The sequence below is a fragment of the Felis catus genome, chromosome D3 (genome assembly GCF_018350175.1).
Source record: "Felis catus isolate Fca126 chromosome D3, F.catus_Fca126_mat1.0, whole genome shotgun sequence".
Classification (NCBI taxonomy): domain Eukaryota; kingdom Metazoa; phylum Chordata; class Mammalia; order Carnivora; family Felidae; genus Felis; species Felis catus.
This window is the reverse complement of record NC_058379.1, coordinates 5,584,415-5,609,349: the sequence shown is the minus strand read 5'-3', so window position 1 is coordinate 5,609,349 and position 24,935 is coordinate 5,584,415. Positions and strand designations below refer to the sequence as shown.

The window sequence follows — 24,935 nt, the reverse complement described above, 5'->3', positions numbered from 1 at the left end:
CCTCCTCGGCGGCGAAAGCGAGCTCCAGGCCCGAATTCTCCTACTTTAACCCGCTTCCTCCCAGCCCGACCGGCCGCCGCCTCCTCCTCCTCCCCGGGCCCCCGGGGGTGACACGGTGGCCGCGGGGCAGGCTCTGCCCTGAGTAATCTCAGGAAAAGCAAACATGACCCCCTCGCGTTGGCATCCCCAACGAGGGGCATCTCGGTGACCACCCTGGAGGGTGAGAAAAGACAGCCAACCGCACGCACACGCACGCACACACACGCACACGCCAAAGTGGATGCTCTGGTGGTCAGCCAGGGCTCTGACCCTTGGCTGCAACCGGCCGCGTGAGTCAGAGACAAGTCTGAGCTCCTCTGGATGTCAACTTCCCATCTGCAGCAGGGGCAGGCTCAGCTCTGCTTCCCACAGGGCTCCGAGCCGCAGGATCCCCCCCACCCCCACCCCGGGGTCTCCAGATTCACGCCCCTGCCCCCAGCAACCAGGACTCCGGCATCCCGAGTGACGACAAGGGGTCCCCCGGGGATGCAGGGCAGGGGGCACGGACTGGAGGCCGGACCACGTTCGATGCGTTGCAGAGGCAGAGAGAAGGCTTGTGTGGAGCGAGGCAGAGTCAGAAGATGAGGTCAGGGGGTAACAGGAGTGGAAGAGGAAGTGGGTCACAAAGACTCCGGGCGAGTCACTCCATTCCCAAGACTGGAAAGGCTCCCGAGAGTAATCACGGCAAGAAAATGCTAGTACTCATCATGTCATGCGCCCAGCGCCGTGAAAATGCGCTTCACCTGTGAACCCGTCTGTCCCCACAGGGGCACGATAAAAGGCAGGTGTGCTTTTGAACCCCAAAATACAGAGGAGGAAAGGAGCCCAGAGAGGATCACACAGCTGGAACGTGGCCGAGCCCGGCCCACATTCACCCTGCCACGTGGTACAAGGAGCCACAGGAGGGTCTGGGGCAGATCAGATTTGCAGGCGACGAAGGTCCGTGGCCACTGGACCAGGCTGGGGACCAGAGCGGCTGCCAGGAGACCAGGGAGGAGGCCCCACAGAGGCCATATGTTGTTGACTTTTGTCAACTCACCCTCCCGCCTTTCCCAAGAAAACACCCCGAAGGGTATTTCCGAAGCTGCTGGGACCTGTCCTGAAAGCCCCGGTGGGGAAGCCTTACAGATGGGGAAACTGAGCCCCAGAGAAAAGCAGGCGGCACCAAGCCGCACTTTTAGCCCCCAGATCCGGGTGCCGTCGCCAGCCTACTGGCTCTTCTCACTCCAACAGTCCGACCGCAAGACTCAGGAACGGGAGAAACCAGCCCCAACAAAGCGGGGCCAGGAAGCAAGAGTCTGAAGCGGCAAAGGCAGGACTCAGGGTGCCTTTTGTTCTTTTCTGTTTGTTTTGGACACAGACCTGCGTCCAGACCTTTGCAGAAGCTGGCCTGGAACCAGGAGGGACTTATCCACACCCCCACCAGAGCTATTCATGCTTGGGGCAGGTTCAACGCTGGGCTGTGTCATTCCACGGTCACTTCTTTTTTTCTTTTTCTTTTTTTTTTTAAGGTTTATTTATTTTTGAGAGACACAGAGAGACAGAGCACGAGCAGGGGAGGGGCAGAGAGAGAGGGAGACACAGAATCCGAAACAGGCTCCAGGCTCCGAGCTGTCCGCACAGAGCCCTAAGCGGGGCTCGAGCCCGCGAACCGCGACCTCATGACCTGAGCCGAAGTCAGCTGCTTAACTGACTGAGCCACCCAGGCACCCCCCACGGTCACTTCTTGGATGTCCCCACTCCCCCACCCCCAAGAAGCTGGGCCACACACGGTTTGTTGAGTGACTTCACGAACGCGGAAAATCATCAAAAACCAGCAAGGGGGACATGCGGCTCCTTCTAGGAGTTCAGAATAGGGCAGCATGAGGTCGACTACCCCGCAAAGGAACGCCTCGCCCTCCAAGCCTCCGGCCGAGACCATCTCCGGGAACTCGTCTGCCGGGCAAAGTCTGTATATTGGGAAAGATCAATGAAGGCTTTACGGGGTCACGCTTTGGTGGAGACCACGGAGGCATGGGTCGAGAGCCAGAGGGGTCCCCGAGTGCAGGCAGGAGGGGCCCTCAGCCTGAGGCAAGGCCCCTGCTTCTGCAGGCATCAGTGTGCTCAGCTGTGAAATGGGGGCACTCTGCCTGCTGCCTCTCTCAGGGTCAAGAGAAACCACACCCTTTGGGGGGCTCAGAGAACCACGGGGTCCAGCCCCAGTGAAAGGGACCCCCACCCACTCCCTCCCCATTGGGGCAGGGTTGGGGAAAAAGAAAGAAAGCATGAGCTAGCAACGGGAGCCTGTTTCCACCTCCCTCTGCTATCCCACACCCCAGCGCCCCAAGACCCAGGCGGTAAGTGACTACGCCTCCCCGGGCGGCCTCGGTCCCTCATCTGAGCAGCCACTTACAAGACGGTTTCGTCAACGATCGTCCACACAGCGCGATACGATGCGGCCATAAAAAAGGAACGAGGCACGGACACCCTGCTCCGGCACCGATGAGCCTCGAAAACATGACGCTGAGTGCGCGAAGCCAGGCGCAAAAGGTCGCACGTTGTGGGATTCCATTGATAGGAAATTTCCAGAACAGACAGATCCGCAGAGACGGAGAGCAGGTGGTCGCCAAGGGCTGCGGGGAGGGGACAGAGGGGGGGACTGCTAATGGGTTCTGGGTCTCCTTTGGGGAGATGAAAATATTTTAGAACTAGACGGAGGTGTGGGTTGTAAGGCACGGCTTGTGAATGAAAAACTAACGAACTGTGCACTTTAAAGCGGTTAATTTCACAGGATGTGACTGTTGCCTCAGTTCAAACTAAATCAAAAAAGATGGCTTGGTTGAACGACCGCCATTCCGGCCCAGTTTACTAACTTTGAGCGTCAAGAGTCCCTGACCCCACGCCTGGGGCCGTCCCCCATCCAACAAACATTTATTAAGCCCCTACTGTCTGCAGTGGTCACTGGGGACACAGCAGGGTTGAAGACAAGGATCCCCGCCCTCGTGGGGCTGACGCGGGAAGAGGTCAGGAGTCAACGGCAGATAAAGACACGATGCGATTCAAGTTAACGGCAGCTGCCGTGGACGGGCTGGTGTCTGATGTGGTGGCACTTCGACAGTGGCCTGGCTGGAGAAGAAAGCCGGATGTGGAAGCGTCTCAGGAAACAGTGTGCCAGGCAGAGGAGACAGCCAGGGCAAAGGCCCTGGGGCCAGGAGGCCAGCGTGGCGGTGGCGGTCAGCTGTGTCAAAGGGGACAGACTGTGCAAGGCCTTGAAGGCCACAAACAGGTCTTTAAATGTTAGGAGGGATGAAAATAAAATTCGCAAAACCGCATCACTTTCCCAGGGCCGCCGAACCAAATTACTCCAAACCAGGGAGAGGACTCTCAAAGCAAAAGCAATTTCTTCTCTCTCGGCTCTGGAGCCTGGCAGCCAGAAATCAAGGTGTCAGCGGCGATTCGTCCCCGCTGCAGGCTCCAGGGAGGATGCTACCTTGCCTCGTCCGGCTTCCGGTGGCCCCAGGCGGTCCCCGGCCTGTGTTCTCTGCTCATCTACACACGGCCTTCTTCTCTGCGCGTCTTCTCTTAAACCCGGAACTCTGGTCATCATCCTAATCTAGGACGATCTCATCTACAGATGCTTGATTTTTCTTTTAATTTTTTTTACAATTTATTTACTTTGATGGGGGTGGGGGCGCACAGAGAGAGGGGGAGCAAGAATCCCAAGCAGGCTCCGCCCCATCGGCACAGAGCCCATCGCCGGGCTCAATCCCACAAACCATGAGATCACGACCTGAGCCGATATCAAGAGTCGGATGCTTCACCGACCGAACCACCCAGGCGCCCCAAGATGCCTTAACTCGATTGCATCTGCCAAGACCCTCCGGCCAAACGAGGTCACGGCCACGGGTTCCAAATGGACACAACTCAACCCCCTACATCATCAAGACTCAATTCGGCCGCATCAAGTGCTTAGTACGATGCTGGGCCTCTGCGCCCCTTTCTGCACTCAGTCCTGACAATCAGGCTGGAAGCCGTGGGGACAGGCACGTGGGCATCTCGAGGAAACCGTCCCCACGGGGACCCCGCGGCCAGCCCCCTCCCGGCCTAAAAACGGACCACGAGCAACCATGACCCCCCTTCCCTGAGACAGGTACCTATCAGTCACTCACAGGAGGCTGGCAGGAAAGGGACCTCCTTGACGGGCCACAACAGGCCCGGACCCTCCTTCGCCCATCCCTTCAGCCAAGCGCAGAAGCTACGTCGGCTACAAGCACCAAACTGTCCTCTACGGCTCTTCTCCCGATTTGATTTGATTTTCCTGTGTGCGGCCACCCCTCTACCCGCAGCGGCTGGGAGCTGGCGGTGGGCAGGGCTAAGGGCTCACCCAAGACTCACGTCCGAACGTAGTGCCATCCTGCAGCAGAGGGCACAGGGCAACTGGCAGGGACGGCTGGGGCAGGGGCAGGAGGCAGGAGGCAGATGGCCGCCTGCGCTGGGGCCCCGGGAGCCCACGCCCCGGGCGGCAGAGGAAGGAGGAGGTGTCCAGGAATGCTCCCGGCCACCGCCAGCTGGATCGCAGGACCCAAACTGGGAAGGACAGATAATACCAGCCCAGGAGGACACACGCTCCCGGCACGCCAGGCGTTGGGCGAACAGGCTTCAGGGTGCTCCTTTACGTCTCACAGCAATCCTAGGGCAAACCACTGACCCGTTACGGCCGGGGAAACCCAGGGACAGGGGGGAAGTGACCTGCCCCAGGGCGCGAAGCTACAAGTGGCAAAGCCTAAAACACCGGGAATGCAGTGCCCGAGTCTAGGTCACTAACCGCTGGGATTTCCGTCTCTCCGAACATGGCAACTCCACCAGAGGGCTCCAGGGGAGACTGCCGTGGCCTTGGGCCCCGACTGTTGGAAGTGGGATCTCCAGAGGCGTTAAACGTGACTTCCCAAGCCCCGGGACCTTCTGTTACATTCCACGGGATATTCCGCCCAGATCACAGAGGGCAAAATACTTTGAGATAAAAGTCATCGCCGAGAACGGAGGCCACGAAATGACGACAGCCAGCTGTGGCCAACAGGGTAGCTCTTTCTGGCACACACGATGTTTTTTAAAAAATTAGGACACTGCTTATAAAATCCAGATTTCTAGCTTCTCTGAGGGGAACAACCAGAATGTCCGCGTGCCCGTTAGCCACAATCCCCACCCCTCCCTGTTGCCTCTCGCCCTTCTTTGACCCTATCTGAGTTTGGGGCGCCCCTCGCCCCCACCTCGACCACCTCCCCGATGCTGTTGAAAATAACTGAACGAGTGTCCAAGGTCTCACGTGGCAAGGATAATGAGCAAGAGAAAGGAGGGACGCTCCGGGGGCTTCGGGTGACTCCTTCCCCTTGGCTGGCTGTGCTGGTGGCATAAACCTGCCTGTAAACAAGGCCCGCGCAGAAGGAAGCAGAAACGGAGACAGAGTCCACTACCCAAGCATGGTTTGAGGCGCTGGATCCAGCCATGCCTGAACTTGTCCTACCCTGAACTTTGCCATGATGAGTACCCATCAACTCTCCCTGTGGCCCAAACCAGCCAGAGTGTGGCCCCACCACGACTCAGGAGCCCTAATGAATTACCTTCAGGTCTCCTCTCCATTGACCCTTGTCCAAGAAGGCCTGTCCTGATCACAGACACGTCCAGACCTCCTTAAACCCCAGGGATAACCTTACTACCTCGGTGCCACCTTTTAACTGACACCCTCCCTCTGGACACTAAACTCCTCAAAGGCATGGACGATGCCTGACCTTCCCATCGTTTTGATCCCAGTGGCCTACAAACGTCCGGAACATTCCATGTGCCCAGTAAATATAAATTAATCGATGAGCAAAAGACCAAAAAGGGAGACACAAAAGCCATTAAACTTGATTTCTGCCTTAAACGTGAAAAGCACCCCACCCCCACGGTCTGTAGAACAGCCTCAGATCCAGAGAACTGTTCTGGTGCCCCTGGCTCTGTTCCAGCCGTGCAGGCCTCCTCAGCCTTCTTGAAACATCACGGCCACAGGGCCTTTGCACAAGCCACCCAGACATTCCCAGCTACATTCCCCCTACCTAGAACACCCATCCCTCTTCTTTTCACACGTCTGGTTCCTTCTAGTTGTCTAGGTTTCAGCTCCAATGCCACCTCCTTAAAGACCACCCTGGATTCCTTTACCTAAAGTGAGCCCCCCCCCAAAACCAGAGCTGTCCCACCCTCCCCAGCCCTGCATTATTCCACAGTCAGCATACCCCCACCTTGCAACACCGTGTTTGCTTTGTGTGCCGCCCGTCTCCCCTCAGCCCACGGGATCCCACAAGGCAGGGGCCCGGCGTGACGTTTGCTGATACGTATCTCCCCACCCTGCCCCAGGAGGCCGTGGGGACACCAGGCTGCCTGCAGGGAGGCATAAAGCAGACCCCTCGTGTGCCGACCAGTCCCGCCCGGCCCAGAGCAGCTGCCGCATGCCTGAGAGCCCTACGTGGCTGGTGGAGCCTGGCCCGCGGCCGGCCCAGCCTTGCCAAGAGGTCCAGCCCCACTGCGGGCTCCGGGGTGGCTGCAGGTGACGCCTGCACAAGCCGCACGTTGACAGCAGGTGCGTGGAGTTCTGCCCGGGTTCGAATCCCAGTTTTGCCAGCTGCCCGCCGCACGACCTTGGGCAGGTCACTTACCTTCTCCGAGCCCCAGCCCCCCCCCCACCTACCAACCAGAGCTGGTAACGACAGTCCTATCCCAGGGCCGCCACAGGAGTAGATGAGTCAGCGTATCCAGCACACTCAGATCACAGCCTGGCATGGGACACATGCTCGGGAATCGCTCGAAGTGAAGTCAGTGTCGGGGCGCCGGGGCGGCTCAGTGGGTTACGCGTCCGACTCCCGATTTCGGCTCAGGTCGTGATCGCGCAGTGGGGAGATCGAGCCCCGCGTTGGGCTCCACACTGAGCGCGGAGCCTGCTGGGGATCCTCTCTCTCTCCGTCTTTCTCTCTCTGCCCCACCCCCACGCACACTCTCTCTGTCGCTTAAAAAAAACAATTTTGTTTAAGGGAATCAATGCCAACGATGGTGATAATGGCAAACTCACTAAGGCAAAGCCAGTGGTCAGGAAATGTCAGCTTCGGTCCTAAATACGGTACCTGCTCTGTGCTAGGCCCTGTTTGGAATGCTTGACTCACACTGATTCCTACGAGCTAAGTTTCTCATTGCTCAATGGGCTTGTTCCAGGTCTTCCAGGCAGCCCTCCCAGATTGCTCTAACACCCACCAGGAGCACCCTGAAGACGCGCAATGCCTCCCGTGAGTCTGTCCTCGATTCCTCTGCATCCCAGGCGGCGGCGAGGGGCAGGGAGAGCACCCAAACCCCACGACCTCGAAGTCAGCAGCGGGGAATGCGTGCCCCACGCCGGAGCCTCTGCCAGAAACACAGGCCCTGTCTGGCTGCACGAGCCAACCCCCGGAAGTGAAGGGCGCTCCCGCCCCGCAGTCTGCGGGTCGATTCCTCCAGGGAGGCCGGGCATCTCAAGGGCACCGAAGGTCAGACACAGGGCGCAGCGTGAAAAGAACAGGCGTCGACTGTGGCTGGGGGTCTCGGGCCCGCACGGACGGCACGTGAGAACTGCACCGCTCCCCAGCCAGCCCCAGCCTCCCCGTCCCCAAAATGAGGTGGGCACAGCCGCTCTCCTCTTCCCACCAGACAGATGGCTGGCCGGGCTCGCCTGGGGCACGCACGGAGGACGGCAGCCCCCCTCCGGTGGTCTCCGTCCCCCGAACCAGGCGGGAAAAGCAAGTTAGAACGTCCCCACCAGTGACCTCACTCGAGTCCGGCCACCGCCCCCCCCCCCCGGAACCTCGGTTTCCTCATCTGGAAAATGGGTCTCACGGTCATCAACACAGTCCCACAGGCAGGACGGGGAGCGCCCAGAGCGCCAGGACACCAAAGCCACCAAAAGGGAAACAGAAGATCTAGAAAGAAGAAGCTATTCTAATTTCAGCAAGGGGCTTGCCTGGTCTCTAAGCGAAACACAATTTTATCGTATGGTTCAGAAAAATGGTTTCTGTTCGGATTTATAGCGATCGCGGAAGGCAGGCCATAATCTTTTCAGCACGCGAGCCTCTCGAGGTCTCGAGCCACCCTAAATTAGCATCTCCCTCGAAGGGACGTGCCGAGGAGACATCAGTAAACGCACAAAGCCTTAACACAGGGCTCAGCCCGGGACGGACTGGCCTAAGTCCCACGCAGGACGACCGGGAGGCTGAGGCAGGAGAACGGGAAGGATGTGGGCGCCGGGCCAGACAGCCTGGGTTCGAACCTCACTGGCTGTGTGACCTCGGGCAGGCCGCCTAACCTCTCTGTTCCTCAGTTTCCGCATCTGTAAAGTGGGGACAATAATAATCTCTGCTCTCCAGGGGATTTTGGAAGATGAAATTACGACCTATAAAGTACAACACAATTACGATTATAAACTCTGCTGTTATTATCGTCAGTTACAACAGCTTCAAAACCTGCATAGGTTATTAAACCCGACTGCGGGAGGCAGACGAGCCGGCCTGGATCCTGGGCGCCAGGGGGGCCCCATCACCAGGCTCAGTGGGAGCCCCTGCAAGGCAGAGCCTCCCCCCTGCCTCCAGCTGGGGCAGGGATTACCGTCAGATGGAAGGAGACGCACGTCGGAGCCAAAGATTAAAAACAAGTACAATTATCGGGCAGGCATCCATCCATAATTATAAATTTGATGTAATTAGGCACCCCACTAACTTCATTACTTATTTATTTACGGGATTGCTTATTTAATTTACGGGCCTCCTTCCCCGAAAAGTCATCTTGGCTGACACCCCTCAGGCGAGGGAGGAGGAGGAGAAGGCTCCCCTCTTTGTCCCCACCTCCATTCCTGGGCTTCCGTATGTCAGGCTCCTGCCTTGCCCCAAAAATAGCTCCCCAGAAGGCCTGCGTGACTTTGCCCAAGACGACGGGCTCGCGCCAGGCCTGACATTCACTCAGCAGTGCCGACAGACAGAGCTTGACCCGGAAGGAGTGATAAGCTCACCAAGCCCCCCCTCTCCAGCAGAGGAAGCCCTGGGGGGCTGGGGGGGGGGTGGTGGCCCTGCCCGGCCACCAATTCCTGGCACGACCCTCTGGACCAGCAAAGACCATCAGCTGGCACTTTCCAGCTTCAAGGAGGAGAAAGAGCACTCAGCCCTTGCAGAAGGACTTTAGAGAAGTCACCTGACCTCTTCGAGCCTCCGCTTTAAGCCCCAAAGCCCAACTGCCGATGCCCAGCATACCCCTGGGTCTCAGCCACTGCAATGAGGCAAGAAAAAGCAGGAAGAGGCATAGACTTTCTAGCTTTGTAGCTAAAAGCCCCAAACTGCCAACGACCCACATGCCCCAAACTCAAGGATGGATAAATGAACCGTGTGGCACACTCATACGTGGAATATTACTCGGCGATTAAAAAGGAGTTACTGATACATCCCAAGACGCGAACACCTGCCAAAAACATGCACAAAGAGGCCAAACACACAAAAACGCACTCTGCATAATTTTGTTACGAAAACCTAGAAGATTCTAGAATTTCCGTGGTGGTAGATCAGTGGGTGCGTCCGGCGGGGGGGAGGGGGGTTCTTTTGGAGTAGATGCAGACACTCCGTATCTAGATTGTTCTCGTCGTCACGTGAGTGGTTTCCATTGTCCACACCCATAGAATGGAACTCTCAAAATGGGTAAGTCTTAACCGCGAAGGAAAACACATACATACGTGTCAGCACCACTAACCCCACTCGGGTGCCCGGAGAGTGCTTCCCCGCTTCCGGGTCAGGTCTGCCATTTCCTGCACTGTCCTCCCCAGTTCTCCCAAGCCCCTGATTTATGAGCCTTGGACAAGGAAGGTCAGGGTTGCATCCCAGATTTATCCCTTCCTTGCTGGGTCATTTAGGGCAAATCACTTTGCCTCTCTGCCTGTCAGGCTCCCCATCTACAAAAGCAGGGTTATAAATAGCACTCTCCTCGGAGAGTTATTGTAGAATAAAATGAACCGAGGTGAAAAGCACCAGCTGCGGGCCGTGGCATACAGCAGGGGCCTCATTATTGCTGCTGCAAAACGATGGGCGGGTAAGCACCATGCCCGGCGTGGCCCGGACTGGCCAGGATTCTGGTTCCCCATCCCCCCACCCAAGACACACGAGACCCCCACCAGACAAGACTCCGGGCCCGGGCAGCGACCCCCATCACTGACAGCTCCCGGCTGCCGGGGCTCCAGGCTGGTGTCCGGAACAGGACAAGGCTCCCTGACTCCACCCAGGAGGGCAGACACAAAAGGGGGGGGGGGCCCTGCGGCGAGGGGCTGGCCCTGAGGGCAGGACAGGACCCGGGAGGTCATTTGGGGACAGGAGGTGGCCAGGGGAGAGGGTATCCCGGTGGAGAAGGACACCTCGGTGGCCTGGCCATCGCACGCACGCTAACTGAGGTAGGACAAGGGTCAGCCTGAGCCCCCCGCTTAGGAAAGAGAAAAGGGATGACAGGGACCAGGGGACAGCTTCTGCGCCGGCTCACATGGGCCCGCCTGCCCAGGGCGGCTCCTGCTTCCCTGTGAGTGATGGAGCGGGCAGGCAGCACCTGGGAGCCATGGCAGGAAGGGGCGTCCCCCGGGCCCGATTAGAGGGCCAGCCGCAGGCAGACATGCTCAACTGTCAGCGCCGTCCTCCCAGCCTGCCATCAGAGGCCCCATTAATTGCTGTCATTTGAGGGTGGCCTGTGGGGAGGAGGAGGGGGGCTGCGGGAAGGGGGTTACAGGGAGGAGGGCAGGCAGTAAAGAGGGGAAGGAGACGGGGGGGGGAGGGGGGCAGCGGGGTCAGGGGGAGGAGGGGGGAGGAAGGAAAGGACGGGGAGGGACAGCTCGCCCAGGGCTGGCGCTCACCTCCTCCGCCCCGCGGAGGGACCCGAGCGCCGCCCAAGCGGGGACAAAGCCAGCAGACCCACTGCCCAGGTGGCGCAAATGGAGTGCAGAGGGGGGTGACTCTGCAGGGCCAAGGCCCACGAGTCTTCCCCCTTCCCCGCCCCCCCCCCCGACATACCCACCCGGGCACCTGTCTGCCTGCAGGTTGGCTGGTCCCCATCTGCTCTCCCCAGGGTAGCAGAAAGCCTGGCCGCCCCAGTCCCCGTCCGCTCGCGGCCTCCACCCTTCCCCGACCCCTCACCCCGCACCTGTGCACCACACGGGAGAGGCCCGAGGCACAGGCAGAGCCCGCCTGCCCGCCTGCGACGCCAGGAGACCCCCCGCCCCCCGCCACACGGGTCGAAACCTCCGTCTGGCTCAGGGGCCCCCACGCCAAACACCATCTCCTCCGGCACCAAGATTCCAGGGCTGGGCGGCCTGAGCTCAAATCGGCCCCCTGCCACCTGCCCTCTTGGTGCCATCACGTCCCCTCCCTGTGCCTCGGTTTCCTCACCTACAGAACAGGGCGACATTAATCCCCATCTCGTGCGGTCGCTCCAAGGATTAAATGAGATAATTCCACGAGGCGCTGAGAAGGGGGCGTCGGGCAACGTGAGGATCGCGAGCGTCTGCTGCTGCTGTTACGTTATCGGCCTGGACGCCGGTCCCCCTTGGCCTTCACACGTCTCCCCTGCGACCTGTGCACCGTGGTTCTTTCTCAGAAACGCCTGCTCCCCCACGCCCAGCTCTGGCCCCCCCCACACCCCCCCAGGTGAGGTCCCAGACAGGCCTTCAAGCTGCCATCCAGGAGCCCCTCCGTCTATACATCCGCCCTGCCCCCGTGCCCACCCCCGGTGACCCCCCTCCCAGCCGCCCCTGCCTGTCCCCAGACGGGCCTTGTCTCTGGGCTAAGGAGCCACTTGGGTCCCGCCAGGGGCTCCTGGGACCCCCTCTGCCCCCTCCCCCATCTGTCTGCCTCGCTCCTTCCTCAGACGTGATGGATCGCCCCAGAGGAGGAAGCTAAGTGCTTGCAGACAAAAAGCCCTTTTATCGTCCTCGGGTGGGCCACGGCATGACAAGCAGATAACTCAGCCATGGGAGGAAGGCTCCCCATTAGGCCAGGGAGGCAGATTGATGGAGGACCAAGGGGCAGAGGAGGAGGAGGAGGAGGAGGAGGAGGAAGAGAAACCACCCCCAGCCAGACTGCCTTCCTTCAACTTCAAAGACACCCAAACCTGGCAGGGCTCCTCACTTTGGGGGGACTGAGTGTGGCCCGTTCCTCCCCGCCTGCAAGAGGAGACCCGCTGCTGGGGGCCCAGGGCCCGGCCCAGGAAGCAGGCAACCCACCAGCCTGCTTAGCCCTCCTGCCTCCTGGGGGAGGGGGGCGGGGGGAGCGCAAAGGCTCAGGAACTAAGGAGAGAAGCCCACCCAGATCTCACACGGCCTCCTGCAAACCCAGAGGCCCGTCCCACACTGCCTCAGGGCCTTTGCACGAGCTGTTCCCTCTTCCTCCAGAGACCCACACGCTCCCTTCCTCCCCTCCAGCAGGTATGGCTCAAATGTCACCTTCTCCAGTAGGACCGTCCTGACCACCCCCATTTGAAGCAGCCCCCAGCCCGCCCACACACTTCCCCGCCCCTTCTCTGCTGGCTCCTGGCACCAACGCCCCCCGCCACGGGACACCCTGGGTATGTGACTTGCTCGCTATCTGTCTCCACCCTACCCAGAGCTCCGTCTCTACCCTCTGGAACAGTGCCTGGCACACAGTAGGTGCTTCAGAAATAACGGTTCTGTCTTCCGAAGGGAATAACACACACCTCTTGGGAGCAGCCAGCTCTGCCTGCCGAGCCCAGCTGTGTGCCCAGCAGTGCCTCAAAGGCCCCCGTAGGACACCCATTTGACAGACGAGGAAACCGAGGCACAGAAACAGAGACGCACCCGGGTCTGCGGGAGGCCCACCCGCTGCGGAACCGCCCGCGGAACCGAGGACAGCAGCCTGGGGCCGGGTATCAGGGAAAAGGACCAAAGCTCCAGCATTGCGGCCTCAGGGAGACCCTGTCCCACCTCTCAGCCTCGGTTTCCCCCTATGCAGAATGGAGCTGCACAGGGGACCCCAGCTGTCCCTCCTAGGTCCCCGCTCTGATGGGAGGTGCTTGGGAGCCCAGAGGAGCAGAAAGCACCAGATCGCAGCCCTGTCGGGTCAGCCTGGGGGCTCTGCCAGCTGCTCAGATGCCCCTCAAACCCTCCTGGGGGCCAGGCCCGGCCGGCACCCCCTGCCTGCCCCCAGAGGAACAGCTCTGTCAGTAAGAGGGAAAGACGCGGGGAGCAGTGAACGAGTGCTAAGCCCCGCAGGCTCACGAAAGCCCAGGAGCCCGGGCGGACGGGTGCTCAGTGTCACAGAGCCCCAGAGACGGGAAGGGACCCAGCCGCCACCTCCAGGAGGCCACACCCACTGACCGCCCCCTCCGCAGGGGCTCACCTCGAGACCCGGGAGCCCCCTCCCCACCACCCCTCTGGGAGGCATGTCCCTCTAGTCCCCCAAATCCCCCAAGTCTTGGGCACGGGGATGTCGTGTCCCTGTCACGCCCACCAGGGTCTCCTGGGATGTGGCCTGTCTCTGCCAGGCCTGGGTCAGCGGTCTGTCCTCCCCCAGCCAAGCCCCACGACCCCAGGGATGGGGACCGGGCACAGGGAGAGGGGGCCGTGGATTCCTCTCCCTCGGCTGCAAAGCCTCCCAGCTGCTTAAGAAAAATACAAAACCGTTGAAATCTTAGCAACAGCCCCCTCATCACCAATCCTGGGGGGGACTTGATTGATCGAGGCACAGGGCAGTGTTGCCCAGGGTCACGCAGATAATAAGTGGCTGAGGGAGATCTGCACTCAGGCAGCCAGACTGCAGAGTCCCCGCTCAGGAGCCCTGTGCCTCTCAGGTAAAACTCAGTAAACAGAGGGGCGCCTGGGGGGGCGGGGCTGGTTAAGCGTCCAACTCTTGATTTCAGCTCGGGTCATGATCTCACGGTCCAGGGGTGGGAGCCCCGCGTCGGGGGCTCTGTGATGACCGTGGGAAGCCCGCCTGGGATCTTCTCTCCCCCCTCTCTCTCTCTGCCCTCCCCTGCTCATGCTCTGTCTCTCTCTTGAAATAAATAAACTTAAAAACGTTCTTTTTTTTCTAATCCGCGAAATAGCAAAGACGCTGTGTGCCAGCCAGGCCCGTGTCCGAATTCCCAGCTCCACACACGACCCACTGCCGGACTGCCTTCCCACTCCCCTGACATCCCAAACCCTGCCCGCTCCCCGGTCCCCCCGGTGCGGGAGAGGCCCTGCCGTCCAAGGGACCAGGTGGAGGGGCGGGCAGTTTTCACAGACCTGCCGCATCCGGGCCCCAGTCTGCCTGCTGCCATATGAGCAGGTTGGGGCAGAACCCGCCAGGTTCCCTGGGAGGCTCAACAAAGGTTTGAGTCCCGGCTCTTAGCTCCCAGCCGCGATCTGGGACAGGCGACCTGCCTGTGCCTCGGCTTCCCTGCTCATAAAACAAGGCCGGACGTCCGTTCTGGCGCCTGTGCAGCCCTGTGCATCAGCAGCTGCCCCGACCCCTTCCACAGGCTCCACCCTCCCCAAGCCTGCAGCCACCTTCGGAGCACAGACGCGATGGGCCCTGAACCCCAAGACAGAGAAAGCCCACCACCCCACATCCACACTGCCAGGGACCGCCCCTTCTCTCGGCCGTCATGCGCCATCCCCAGGGGACCCCCCCAGCCCCCCCCAAGGTGTTCCCCACCCTGAGCAACCCTGGGGTGCCAGGTCCCACCCCACAAGGCCACACCGAGCCCCCAACCCCATCCACGAGGAGGAGCCTGGCTTCCCCGGCGACTCCCGACCCCGCGCATGAGGAGGTCCCGGCGATGCGAATCTGCTAGAGACACAGTGAGAGGGGACAGACGTGAACCTACCAGAAACGGCCTCCGGTGACGCTGAGTCCTCAAAGAGCCCGGGAGACCTGCAGGAGAAAAGAGAAGCCTTGTTAGAGAAGAGTCAGTGGCCCCTACCACACGCGGGCCACGGATGGCACGGCCACGTCGGCGTGTGGGCAGGGGCGGCAAAGCCCGTGGTCCACGCCCAATGCCCTGCACGGTCAGGCCGAGCACTCCGCCACCAGCACCCCGTGGGCCGCGTGGCGCGCACGGCCACCCCACTTGACGGAGAGGGACACCGAGCCTCCGAGAATCAAAGTCTCGCGCCCCCGGTCCCAACACTAGGAAGTCACCGAGCTGGGATCCCAACCCGGGACCGTGTGGTTATAAAGGCAGCCTCTACCCCAGCAGGGCCACCGAGGAGCTGCAGGCCCCGATCACGGTGACCGCCCCCCCATCCCGAGTGTCCAGAATAGATAAAGGACACCCACGAAGAAACAAGAAAGAGACAGCAAACCCGAGACGCTTCACAAAAGTCGATACAGAAGCTTATGAAAAGGTGCCCGATGTCACTGGTCGTTCGGGAAAGCGCAAGTTAAAACTGAGAGCCCACGACATGGCCACCTGGACGGCTGAGATCACAGACAGACAGGCACCAAGTGTCTCGCGACCACGGGACCCAGCAATCCCACCCCTGGGCCTTTACACGTGACCAACGAAACCACGGCTCCTCACAAAGACTCCAGGCCCCTGTCCGTAACAGCTTTATACATAATCACAAAAAAACCAGGGCGCCTGGGTGGCTCGGTTGGTTAAGCATCCTGACTCTTGGTTTCGGCTCAGGTCATGATCTCGGGGTTCATGGGATCGAGCCGCACGTCGGGCTCTGTGCTGACGGTGTGGGACCTGCCGGGGATTCTCTCTCTCTCTCTCTCTCTCTCTCTCTCTCTCTCTGCCCCTCCCCCACGCCCACACTTGCTCTGTCTCAAAAATAAATAAACATTAAAAAGAAAAAACTGACAACAACCCAGCTGCCCAGCAACAGGTGCACCCCGGAATATCTCCTCCACAATACAACATGACAAGCTACGGGTGCACACAACCGGAAGGGGGAACCGCAGGCTAACGGGCTGAGCACAGCCAGGTTCAAAGGGCAGCACATGGTCCCCGCAGATGATTCCGAGAAAGGCCACGCTCGACTTGCGCCGGGAGCGAGAGGTCCACAGAGGTGGTCACACCAGCACGGGATGAAGGGGCCTCCCACAGAAGCTAGGACGCTGATCACCGCCGGGGAGAAGGCAGGTGGCCATGTGGTGTCCCCTTTATGATTATTCACTAATTTGCAGCCATGTGTGTTTGCGTTCTTTATCGCGTTAGCTTCTGCACGGAGCAAAAAAAAAAAAAAAAAAAAAAAAAAATAGGCTAATGGGCAGAGCACTGGGGAGAGAGTCCAGAAACCTCGTTCTGTTCCCACTAATGGCTGTGACCTTAGGCATACCCCCGGCACTCTCTGAGCTCAGTCTTCCCATCCAGAAAGTGGGCCCTCTCCCCACAACGGCCCTCTGGCCCACTCATGCGCAAACATCTCGGTATCCAGGGGGCCATAAGGAGCCTCTTCTCCACCTGTGCTGCCCCCCAGGGATCAGAGGCAAGTGGCACCAGGGACGCCTGCTCTCACAGTGCTGGGGACAGCTCCACGCAGTGCTCGGGCTCCGCAGCCAAGCTCCCCGGGTTCCAACCAGAGGCTCTGCCCCTTCTAGCTGGAGAGGAGTGGCTTCACCTCCCGTGCCTCAGTGTCCCCATCTCTAAAGTGGGAACGGTGGGAAGTTCACTGGCCTCAGAGTGGATCCCCGCAGGCGCTCAATTACCGCTGGGTGCTACCATTACCCACGGGCTGGTGGCGACGCCCCAAGAGCCTGTGTGCCCAGGCAGGCCCTTCAGATCCCAAAGACCCCTAAAAGGGGACCCCTTCTCTCCAACGCCTTCTTTTTTTGTTAAGTTGTTTTGTTTTGTTTTTTTACGATGCCCCCAGGCTTGGCACTTGGCCCTGCCTCCTGCTACCGCTCCAGAGACAGGCCTCAAAGGAAAGCTGGGAAGGGCGAGGGCCCAGGCACGTCCCCATGGCCATCTTGATCTGGGCTCCCAAGGGTCCCGAAAAGGGCTCAAGCAAGGTCAGGCCCAGCGGGCGCTCCCTGCAAGCGACAGCTGGGGGCCCTGACCCCCCTCCTTCCTACCTTCTGCCTTCTCCTCCCGTCTCCAGACGGCTCCTTCTCCAACCCCCAGCCAGACACACAGCCCCGGGCAGCGTGGGGTCAAGACCAGCCCGGCCAGCCCCAGGGTCACACGGCCCCGGGGGCAGACACTGAGCATCATGACTGAGCAACGAGCCCCGAGAGTGGATCCCAACCTAGAGGATTCACCGGGGCTTCCCAGGAGAGGACGCAAGGTGCGGCGGGGGCGGCCGGGGGCAGAGAAGGCGGGACAAGGCGCTGGGGTGGGAAGGACCCCGGAGCCGCGGCTGGAACAGACTGAACGCGCGGACGCAGGGAGACACGGCTGGTCACAAAGAGCCCTGCAGACACTGGCTTCAGCCCCAGGGCAGTGAGACCCCCACGAGGCTTCTGCAAGCCGTGCAGTGGAGAGTGCGTGGGGGTGGAAGCAGGTGGCCCGGAGAGGCTCCTGGGCCCGTCTAAGCAGGCCACCCGCGGAGGCAGGAGAGGTGGACAGGGTGGAGAACGGAACCCACCGGGCGGGAATGGGGGGAGCCTGGCTTCCCACTTCGGATGGGGGAGCAGACGGGGAGCCCCGGTCAGCTCTGGGCAGGGGAGGGAAGAAGAGAGACAGCCTGCCTCCTGCGCCCTGTCTGCGTTCCAACTGCTTCCCGGGCGGCGCCTCGTGTGATCCTCACGACCAGCCGGGGCCTCCGTTTTCCGGCCCGGGCAGCTGAGGCTCAGAGACTGGAGGTAACTGCCCCAAGGTCACACAGCCACAAAGCGGACGGGCTGGGATTCGAAACCAGGCCCACGTTCCCTGGCTGGTGGGGGCCAGGGCGCGAGGCCAGGCACAGATGGCCGTGGGGCAGCTCCCACAGCAGGGACAGGGCTCGCACCTCGCCGGACAGAGCCGCACCCCAGGAACACCCTCAGCCTGCGTCCTCTCCGGGAGGGGACACCACGAAGTCCCACGCCCGACAGGCCAGGGAGCAGCCACCGGGGCCCGGCCGCACCCCACACCCCTCGCCCTCACCCACGCCGGTGCTCACACGCATGCACTTGTTCCCGCCCGTGCACACCCTCGGCCGCTCGCCCGCCGGCTCGGTGCCCCGTCCACTCCCGTGTGCTCCCCCCGGCCCACGCTCACGGGCACCTCCCTCTCGCTCACACCACGCAGGCTTCACTCGCTGGGCAACGGGGGACCGGGCGCCCTCCCCCATCCACCCCCCACCCCCACCCCGGACAGTCCCGGCCCGGCCCAGGCCACACAGGCTGAACTCCAGCCCCTCCCTGTCCCCCTCCTCTCCCAGGGGCTGACCAGATTTGTCTCCCAGCAAAGCCGATCCAGGGAGGGCTCCCTCTCCCAAACCCACTGCAACCCTCGCTCACGTATCTCACCGGCCCCCAGGGCCCAGGGGCTGAGACCTGCCCCTCCCCCCGCAGCCCCCAAAAAGCCCCCTCAGGCCTCTGCCAAATGCACCCTCGCCCTCCTTCTCTGCCCTCCCAGACCTAGCACAAACGCCGGCTCTTCCTCCTCCAGGAAGCCTGCCCAGATCACCCGAGCCACAGAGGCCAGCCAGAAGTGTCCATCCGCTCTGCTCAGAGACAGGGAGCCACAAGGCCCGAGGCCACAGAGCTGGGAGAGGAGAGCAGCCAGGGCTCAAACCCCAAGGTGGATATTCTGCTTGGACCAGGACACCATCACCCTTCGGCTTGACAAAGCTCCTGCCCGGGGACGCAGCCACGAATACAAAAGATGACGGTTCTGGGTGGACACAGCCACAGGCACCCACACCCACCCATGACCAGGATGGCTTCGGAGGGCAGGGACGGACAGAAACCAGAGCGAACCTGCGATGATAATGACGGGGCGGGGGAGGGGGCAGGGAAGTCGGGGAAGGTCTCCCCAGGAGGGGCCACAGGAGACCAGGGCCGAAGGTCAGGGGGCGGCTGGGCCCGCAGAGACAAGCAGGAAGGGCACCCAGGAGGAAGGCACAGCACATGCAAAGGCCTAGAGGTGGGAACCAGCTAAGCTGGAAGCAGCCAGCAGGGCCGGAAGGTGGAGAAGAGAAACTGGGCTTTATCTCCAGGGCAAGGCCACGGGACTGGAGTGGCACACTCTGACCTAACCCAAAACTGGGTAGGAGCAGCGTGAGGCAGGGCCAGCGAGGACACCGCCAGGTCAATCCCTGAGGGCTTCCTGGAGGCAGGGGCCTCCTGCCCAGGCCCAGCCTGCTAGCCCCTCAAGGCCCTGGTGACGCCAGGCTTTTACCTCCACCTGCTCCAGGAGCAGGCTGCTAAAAGCAGCCCCCGGCCCCCGCGAACGCACAGAAGAAATCCTTCCTCCCAGCCCAGCCCCCTCCCAGCCTCCAGCCACGGCGGGCAGCACCCTGGGCAGGGCCCCAGGAGACACGCTTCCTAGGTGTCCTATGAAGGACAGCAGGTGTCGATGGAGCACCCGCAGGGCCTGCAGACGACGGGCAAGCTGGGGCCGGGGGGGGAGCCTGGGCTCCTTCCAGTCCCGGCTCAAGCCACTTCTGCACTGGGGTACCCAAGTCACTTCATCTCCCTGCGCCTCGGACTCCCCGTCTGTATCCTGAGGGGTGGTGACAGCGCCCCCCACGCAGGGCGCGGTGCCCGCTGAATAAGCCAACGCAGGACAGCGCCCAGCATGGCGCAGGTGCCCAAGAAACTTACTGTCGCGACAAACACTTTCAACTTGTCACCACGCGGGGCCCTCAGAGCAGTGCTCCCGAGAGAGGGGGAGAGATGAAGCACGGAACGGTCGCTCACCCGTCCCAAGGGTCTCAGCCGGAAGCAAGTCAAAAGCGAGAACCCTCTCTTGACTCTCCTAGGAGCCCTGCAAATTCCTCCCTGTGTGCTCATTTCACAGTGAGGCCGACTGAGGCCCGAATCAGACGGGTCTGTGCCCACAACGTGCCCGGGAACACCTGACAGCAAGTGGTCTCTCCAGAGAACTCCTACATATGCCTCAAAGCCCAGCCCCATCATGCCCTCTCCCCCCCCCCCCCCCCCACAACGAGTAAGCCTCTGCTGACAGTCCAGGCACGTTCGGGCCCTCCCAGCCACCCACTCTGCCCAAAGGCCCTGTCTGGCCACCCTTATAACAGACCCTGGGGCCCCCGGGAAAGGACCTGCTCCGTCTGAGGCCGCAAGTCTTTACCCAAAGCCAGATGCGGAATGCAACCAGCAAGGCGAGGCTCAGAGTAGAAGAGGCTGGGTACAGAGGAGGGGCCGGTGCCAACAGTATGGTGTGCAGCTGAGAGACGGCCTGGCACCCAGGGGGCCCAACCAGCTCAAACAGACCTGGCACACAGCGGGGCCCTGGGCCTGCGCTGTCCTCCACCAACTCCCTCTCCCCACAGACAAGCACCCCCCATCCACCCCCCACACCCACCGGCGTCCCACCCTCGCGTACAAGCCCAGCGGCCCTCTTCCTCCAGGCAGCCCTCACTCCCTCACGCTCGGCAGCATCCAGCCTGGCAGCAGGTCACAAAACTGATCGTAAGCGTGGTCGCAACTGACGTTTAGCTGCTCAGGGACAGCCCCGGGCTGAGCCTTTACTTCCTTAACTCCGATGACCCTTCAAACAGCTTCTTCATTGTCCCCACTTTACAGAGGAGAAAACTGAGGCCCAAGGAGGTGGAGTCGGAGAGTGGAGAAGTCAGGACGGGAGCCCAGGCGGACTTCAGCCCTACACGGGGCAGGGGAGGGCTGAGCGTGAGGGATGTCACCGTTGGAGGCGCCCTCTTCCCGTGTTAGCTCAGACTCTGGGCCAGGCATTGGTGATGGATCCAATGTAACCCTTCCTGCGGCCTCTGCAGCCGCTCCCACCCTTCCCCCCGGTGGACAGACTGAGGTTCCAAGAGGGGACCGTACAGCCGGCGGCCACATACCTCAGGGGTCCCCCCCCGAGGGCAGGGTGCCCTCGATGCTCCCCACAGGCAGTGCAGAGGCACAGACCGGGGCCCTACAAGGAGCAGGTGCCACGACTCACCCGCGGCATCCCTGCTCCCCGGGATGACTCCCAGTCATCACCTCCTGCCCAGGGCCGCCCGCGGGCAGGGCTGGGACCAGGTCCCCCTGCCCAGCTCTGCTGCTCCGGGGCAGGGCCCTCAGCCCCCAGCCCTCAGAGGGGGATGCTCCGGCTACAGCCTGTACCTGCGCACTTCAAACCCGCTCAGCAGGTCAAGTCCTACAAAACCGCCTGAAGCCCAGGGGCCACTGCAGTGCCCGCCCCTTTGAGAAAGGGAAAGGGACGGCCACGAGAGCCTCCTCACGGCCACAACAGCCAGCAGAGTCAGCCGCGCCAGAGAGCTCTACAGAGGCCCTGTGCTGGACCCCAGGGGCCCCCAGATCTGGGCTCCGGCCCCCAAGGGACCCCAAGTGCGCCCTGCAGGTTGGATCTCGGGGATTTCAGGCACAATATGATCCAGGCTCCAGGCTGGAAGCAGGCCAGGGCCCCGAGGCGTCTGGGGGTGGGAGGAGGCCAAGGAGGACCGAGGGAGGGCCGCCTGGGCCACCCGGCACATCTTTTCACATCAGGTCAACAGGGGCCAGGGGTGGCCCATCCCCTTCACTGTGGTGGCCAGCAGCCCAGACAGCCGGGGCGGGAGGCAGGCTCCGCAGCCCTTCCATTTAGAAGCCACTGGGACATTTTATTTTCCTTCTCAAGTGACAGCGGAGGCGTGCCGGCCCGCGCCGGCTCTCCTAGAAGCTGCAGAGAGGCAATCACCGGGAGTTCACCGGGTCTCTGATTCCCCACCGGACTGCGGCAGCCAGCAGCTGCTGGGGGGGCCGGAGGCGGGGGCACGCGGGCCACACTGAGCTCTCTCCTCCCCATCCCTCCCCCACCTCCCAGGACAGGGGCAGCCACATCAAGGCCAGGGGAGCGGATGTAAGTGGACGGGGCCTTGGGTAGGACAAAGGAGGGAAGGGGCGGCAGGGAGGGGGCCATCAGTGGCTGCAGGGCGGGGCTGGGGGCTGCTCTGTCCAAAGGGGCATGTGGCTCAACCAAGGGGGGTGGAGGCCACTCAAGGGGACCCACGGTCCAGGCAAGGAGGGGGCTCAAGGGGTCAGGGAGAGAAGGGAGGACACTGCCGGAGCACCGCCCCCCGCCCCCAAGTGCACACAACCACACGGGCCCGCCCACTGCCGGGCCCTGGGCCATCCCCACGGCCCAGCAAGGGGGACACTGTCCTGACCTCATTTCCAAGATGGGGAAACCGAGGCCCAGAGAGGTTCAGCAGCCCACGAGATGGCACAGCCCTCGAGGGGAGGGGAGACTGGAACCTGGACTGGAACCAGTCCTCCACCCTCCACACCCCCAACTGAGCCCCAGACATGCTTCTCCAAAGCCTCCTGCCCATCTCCTCGCCCGGGGCACGGGGCCATCTACGGAGACGGCAACCAACAGGAGAAATCAGACGCCAGGAAGAAGCCGGGGTATCGACTGTTTCTGGAGGGAAGGGGGGCGGCCGGGGGCCCAGGCGCAGAGCTCCGGCAGCCTGGCTTCCGGCCCAGCGCAGGCCAAGGCAGGGCAGGCCAGGCCAGGAGGGCCAGGGGCTTCCCTCCGGGCCCGCGGAGGCGGCAGCGCGGAGAAGCCATCTGTCCGTCCATCTGTCTGTCCTCCACCAGCACCGACGGCCCACGGGGACCAGGAGCTGCCCCACCCCACCCCCGCCCACCCGAGGGTTACACTGTGCCAGGCACACCACCCAGCCCTTTGTGCTTATTAACTGGCTAATTCTTACAACAGCCCTACGACCCTCCCCACTTTACAGACGGAGGCGATGAGGCACAAGCAGGAAAGCTCAGCCAGGCTCCCCACAGCTGCGCCCAGGCATCCCTGTAACCACACAACTTCGCCTCGGCAGGAGCCCCCTGTGGGGCGGGAGCCAAGAGAGCAGGCTCTCGGGGCGTGGTGCCCCGGGACTGCCTGGGTTGGAAACTTCCAGAAGCCTCTGGATGCCCGTCAGCGGCCCCCCCCCCCCAGAGGCTCTCTGTAGAGATAATTCAGTCTCTGCACCCTCGAGAGGCACAAAGCAAGCGTCCCAAGAGGTTAGCAGCTGAGTTTCCCACAAAGAGGCGGTTTCGGGCACTGGATCCTGCTGGTCGGCTGAGAGGCAGACCACGGCCGGCCGAGCCTTCTCGGTCTCCGCCCCGCCCGCCCCCCCCCCCCCCCACAGCAGGGTCTGGGCCATTAGTGGCTGCAGGGCGGGGCTGGGGGCTGCCTGGGAGAGCAGGGGGGCCATCGATCGCCAGAAGCAATTAATTGTCCAGGTCAAGAGACGGTGAAAGAGATTTGTCACCCGAGGCCCAGGGGATATTCCAGGGACTCCAGCAGCCCAGGGCAGACAGGATGGTTCCCACTGACCTGGTCCGGAGAGGGATCAGGTCCTCGCACCCTTGCTCCGTCGTCCTTTCCTCCCCCTCCCTCTCCTGGCCTCACGCTCCCCCACTGGCTGGGCTCAACCCTCCACCGACGCCTTCCCCACCCTCAACACCAGCCCTGGCCCCGGCCCCCGCCCCGGCTCCTGCCTGTGTGACCTGTGCGTGGGGAGGGGCCACACAGTCCTTCGGGCGGTGCTCACTGCACAGACGGGGACAGTAAGGCCCAGTAAGGGAGCCCAACACAGAGTCCCCGAAGCCCAGGACCCGGCCTGAGCCCCGGATTCAATCCAAGTGCCCCATGCTCTAGCTGGGCGACCACCCCACACCTGTTGCCGAACTTCGCCGAGGCTGTTTCTTCTGCTGTAAACGGGTAATAACCAGACTGGCTACAATCAGGCCGGCTGCCATTCTGAAAAGCCCGAGGGGTCACCTCGCTTCTCTGAACCTCAGTTTCCCCATCTATAAAACGGGGATGATGCCGCGGGCTATTTTGTAGGCTGGCACTCACAGCACCATTCAAGCTCAGTTCAGGGGCTCAGCTCAAACTTGCCATTGGGGTTGGTCAGGCCAGCTCCCCGGGAGCCAGAGCTCCGCCCCCAATCCCATTCAGATGTCTGTCAACTCTCCTAGCACCTCGGACACCCACACTCAGCCCCTGAGCCAGGCTGTGATGAGAAGACACAGGCTCCTGTCCCAGCCTCCACAGCAGGACCCGGTGGGAGAATAAGGCTTCAGTGGCCACCATTCAGTGGCCACCCACTGGGCTTGGCAGCCGGTCGTCCTGGAGAATAGAAGGGCCCTGACCTACACGCACTCCATCCGGGATCTGGGAGGAAGGAGGGGTTGGTGCAGGGCATGGGCCTCCCCCATCAGCCTCCACTGGCTTTTAGCCCCTTGTTTCTGCACCAAATCCCTCCACGCACACCCAGACACGTGCGGCCGCCCCCTCACATCCACTGATCCATGTGCAAAACATCAATAAACACGTCCTTCCGTGCCCCCGGTCCACAGATGGGAAAACTGAGGCCCAAGGAAACCAGCAAGGGGGCAGCCTCAAACCTGGTTCTTTCTGATGGCTCACAGGAGCATGAACTCGGCTCAGCAGGTGTTCAGAAGCCAGGTCACTGGGGCCAGAGGCAGCACTGAGTCAGAGCGAGAAACTCAGCGGAAACTGAAAACAGCTCAGGGCCCCCCTCCCCCGTCCCCCGTCCCTTCCCCCACCCCGTGCTCCCCAGAGTGAGCCTCGCTGAATCACAGCACCATGCGCTGTGTTGGAAAGTTCCTGCTACTGTAGACAGGGGGGGGTGGGGGACAAGGGGCGACGAAAAGCTCACTGTGCCCGGGGCCCTCTCGGGGCGCAAGAAAGCGAGCAGTGCTCCATGCAACCCTGCACGTGAACTGGCCCCAGAGCTGCCGGATCCCACCCACGCTCAC

The 24,935-nt window shown here is 61.8% G+C and overlaps 1 protein-coding gene across 21 annotated transcripts in view; it reads right to left on the bottom strand.

Annotated features, from left to right (window-relative positions):
- The window catches only part of NCOR2 (nuclear receptor corepressor 2), a 212,451-nt gene that overhangs the window by 166,903 nt on the left and 20,613 nt on the right, over positions 1-24,935 (bottom strand). For 20 of the 21 annotated variants that reach the window (XM_023241291.2, XM_045041573.1, XM_045041577.1 and 17 more), the window contains exon 2: positions 14,914-14,960. The gene's annotated coding sequence lies outside the window, so the exon portion shown is untranslated. Of the gene's footprint in view, positions 1-11,477; positions 11,640-14,913; positions 14,961-24,935 lie in introns of those variants that run through there. The other variant, XM_023241292.2, reaches the window with a different exon arrangement.